Genomic DNA, 4,423 nt, shown 5'->3' on the forward strand with positions numbered 1-4,423 from the left:
ATGTCATCCTGGGTTTGTTGATGGGGACTGCAGGACTATTTATTATGTTAGGATCAAAGAATTTAAATTTGTCAGATTTACTTCACTGGATTAGACATTTCGGTCTGGTTATTGTCTCAATTGAGCTTCTAGTAAATCCTGATATCCTGATATTAAACTGCACGTATCATGATAGAGGATTTGTAGATTATTAACATGGAGTTAAAGTACATTACATGCTGGAAGAGTGCTAATAAATAAGGAATACAATTATAAATTAGTCACTAAGGGACTATTTTAGTATTTCAGGATCAAATATTTAAATTTGTCAGATTTATTTCACTGTACGAGACATTTTGGTCTGTTTTTATCTCAATTGAACTTCCAGAAAATGAGCAAAATCCTGATATCCTGATATAAAACTGCATATATCATGATCGTGATACAGGATTTGATCCATATTGCTCCTGATGGAGATGAGCAACATGGAGTTAGAGTACATTAAATCCTAAAAGAGTGTTAGTAATTAAAGAATATAATGATAAATTATTCACTAAGGGACTATTTTATTATTTCAGGATCAAATATTTAAATTTGTCAGATTTACTTCACTGTACGAGACATTTTGGTTTGGTTTTGTCTCAATTGAACTTCCAGAAAATTAGCAAAATCCTGATATCCTGATATAAAACTATACATATCATGATGGAGGGTTTGATCCATATTGTTCCTGATGTTGGCAGATGAGTAACATGGAGTTGGAGTTCATCACATCCTGAAAAAAAAGAGACTAAAATGAAACATAAAGATAAATTAGTCACTATGGGAATGAAGTAGTTTTGCTGAAAGCGGCGTTTTTAATGTTTTACAGGCTACATCTGTGTTATTTGTCTTCACTCAGTGTTATTTTGCTCGGTGCGTACTGGTAGCCTGATGGTGAAGACTCGTGCCAGATAACTGAAACGTCCGTGGTTTGATTCTGGCAGCGAACATCTGTTGCCTGTCGCTCCACATCTGTGTCTCTCCTTGTTTCCTGTCATCTCTCGACTATCGCTGTAATAAAAAAAAAGGCTTAAAATGCAAAACCCAAAAGATTTATGTTTAAAAAAAAAAAAAAAAAGGATTTTTCTTGTTCGTAGTTGTTTAATTTAATTTCCAGTGAAGTTTGCAGAGTCTGAATTAAAGATGAGCTGCATGTGATGTCTCTCAGCTGCTGATATCAGGAACTTTAACTCAATATTATCTGTAAGATTTCAGCTCAGATCCATTAATCCCGTTTATCTGCAGCAGAAAACACTCGACTCTAATTTATTATATTAAATATATAGGTGATAATTAGATGCTCAAACATCGTCTTCAACACAAAATGAATAATTATACCAAATAAAAGTCCTGAAGGCAGCAGGAGATTTCACTTAATTTATCTTTTAAGACTTTAAATCATTATTCTAATACTATAATATCCCTGTAGATCATTTTCATTAAGGTGCTTTTAAGGTACTTTACAAGTTTATACATACTCTTAACTTTCTTATGTGTGATTTCTAACATCAGTTCAATGTTTTTAAAATGTTTCTATCATATTTCTTATATTCATTAGTTACTTTTAACTACATTTTTCTTTGTACGTAGCTACTAAATATTTTCCTCTCTTATATATGAGCCTCAAGCAGCTGTTAAAATCATGCAAAACTCCTCTAATGACTGATCAGTGATTGACACTAAGATCCCTGCGTTCATGACAGAAATCAGTGAATCTATAGTCAAATATATCAGAAATCAATGAATCAAAACATAAAATTAAGGCTGTTTTATTCCCGTTTTTGCATCTTAGAGCCTATTTGAAAAGTTAATTTAAAATATCAATGTTTTATTCACTCATATCATTCATATCTCGGTCACAACTCCTTTATTTCCACATTTAATGGACCTCTATCATACATGGATCTCTGTGTTAGGTGTTAATGTTAAAAAAAAAAAAAACCTGCCAATATATAAATATCAGTTTTATTTATCCTCAGATATTTATATCAGCCTCTATTAAAGCAGCACCGGTCCAGCTGCAGTAAAACAGAGGGGACAGATTCCCAAAAGTGTTAACAGTGCTTCAGTCAGGTAGTGTGTGTGTGTGTGTGTGTGTGTGTGTGTGTGTGTGTGTGTGTGTGTGTGTGTGTGTGTGTGTGTGTGTGTGTGTGTGTGTGTGTGTGTGTGTGTGTGTGTATGTGTGTGTATGTGTGTGTGTGTAGAATCAATGAGCGCTTTGAGAGGTTGTCAGGATGTGACGGGGCGCCGGGGAGCAAAGTAAGGGTTGGGACGAGGGGGGGGCAATAAAGGAAAAGCAGAACGCCGTCACAATCAGGTGAGACGTGGAGATACACAGAGAGAGGAGGAGGGGGGGGGGGGGTGGGGGTGAGGTGAGACCTGGATCTTTACCAGGGTCGGCGTGTTGATTCGCTGTAACCTGAGCAGTGACGGCGGGCAGAGATCAAAGCGAGGCCCTGCAAGAGACAGGCGCAGGGAGTAAGGAGGAGGAGGAGGAGGAGGAGGAGGAGGAGGCGAAGGGTCACACTGAAGGAGGAAAAAGGCCTGATTCCCTTTCCTGTTCACTACCGAGGAATGTTCTCTGCGGGATGGGACGTGTCCCCGCCGCTCAGCCTGCCGCCTCCTGCAGCTCCGCTCCTCTGGGGCCAAACTGGCATTTAGTGAGGAACACTGGGCCCCTTTGTCTTAATGACCCTTCCTCCTCCTTCTCCTCCTCCTCCTCCTCCGTGTCATTTTGTCAGCGTGTCACAACACACACCGACACACGTAAACTGGAGAAGGTGGCAGACAGGTTGATTTGCATGTTTCATAATGAGAAATATCACAGCTGACAGAAGTTGCGTCAGACGTCACTTCAGTTATTCAGAAAAGAAAGAAGAGAAAAGAAACTACCAGTAAAACCTCTCAGTATATTCACACCTGAGCAGGTACATAAAATGAGACATGCAACACTCACATTGTGGGATAAATCAATGTTTAATGATTCCAGGCATTGAAGTTTTCGGTACAAATGTTGATACCATAACTATGCTTTTCTCTACGTTCCTTTCCAAGCAGCTATACTTAGTGTTGGAGAGAAACTAGCTCCATGTAGCAGCATGTTACTGAATACATATATTGCTGTTTTTAATTCTTTGAAATCAATATTTTTTTTATATATTTAGTAAATAAATCATGATGTGAGCTTATTTGGAGCACACATGGAGCTTAAATGGAGTCACAGTACCAATTAAACCCACTTTATTCATCAAATATCTTTATTTTATATTCCAAAATCTACATGAACTAATGAATACATTTTCAAATGAGAGATAAATGTTGGGAAGGAAGGAAGGGAGGGAGGGAAGATGGAGGGAACATTTACCCTAACAGCTGATCTTAGATCTTAGGACGGAAGGAAGGGAAGAAGGAAGGAAGGGAGGAAGGAAGGAAGGAAGGAAGGACAGATGGAGGGAACATCAGAGATAAAGCTGTTAAAAAAAGCCAGTGTACAAACAGCAAAAACCAGACACAGTGCTGCTCCAGTATAACTGTCGTGTTTTCAGCCTATTGGGGGAAATAATGTGGATTTATCTCTTTTAGTTCTGTTCAAACATCTTTCTTTCTCTTTCTGCTGTGATTAATCAAGTCCTGCTAGAACTCAGCGTACTCAATAATTTCCATCTTTTATTGGCTCTGATCAATATCCTGAACACACACTGGGCCTGTACTGTGAAGCAAAAGCAGTTTTTATTTGCCACAACGGTGCATTTCCAGGATCCTGAGAAACAAACTAAAATAAATAAAACATTAGGAGAAAGGTCTGAAATGTAAACACAGAGCAGGATTGTGTTTTTTTAAAATTTTATTTCAACCTTTTGTTTGTTTTTATGATGTAATATAAAAAAGGGGGAAAAAGGTCTTAAAACACAGATCAGGATTTTGTTTTTCTTTTCATTTCAACTTGATGTAATTCAGGGTATAAATAAGAAGTTTTAGAGCAGATGCTTCCAAAGGTAAAACCATGAATTATCTTGATGCAAAGGGAGCAGCTTTGCATTTAAAAGCAGCTGCAGCTCTCCTCGGTTCACCTGCACACAGTGTTTCAGGTACTCAGCAGATATCGCGGTTCTTCTCAGCTGATTCTGTCTCTTCATGTTTAATCCCAGACTGACTCCATGATGTTGAGATCAGGGCTCTGCGGAGGCCAAACCATCTGCTGCAGGACTCATAGTTAGAGTTCAAACCCTGCAGGGAACGAACCCCTCTGAGTTTGTGCTGGTTCGTTATTATTATTGTTATTTGTTGTTTTCAGCCGTGGCTCAGATTGCCGTGAGCTGAAAATGAGGTAAGACCACGAAACTTTGGCCCAATAACTGGAAATGATGCGCACATCATTTCCAGTTATTGGACCATCATTAAC

The sequence above is a fragment of the Scomber scombrus genome, chromosome 8 (assembly GCF_963691925.1).
Source record: "Scomber scombrus chromosome 8, fScoSco1.1, whole genome shotgun sequence".
Classification (NCBI taxonomy): domain Eukaryota; kingdom Metazoa; phylum Chordata; class Actinopteri; order Scombriformes; family Scombridae; genus Scomber; species Scomber scombrus.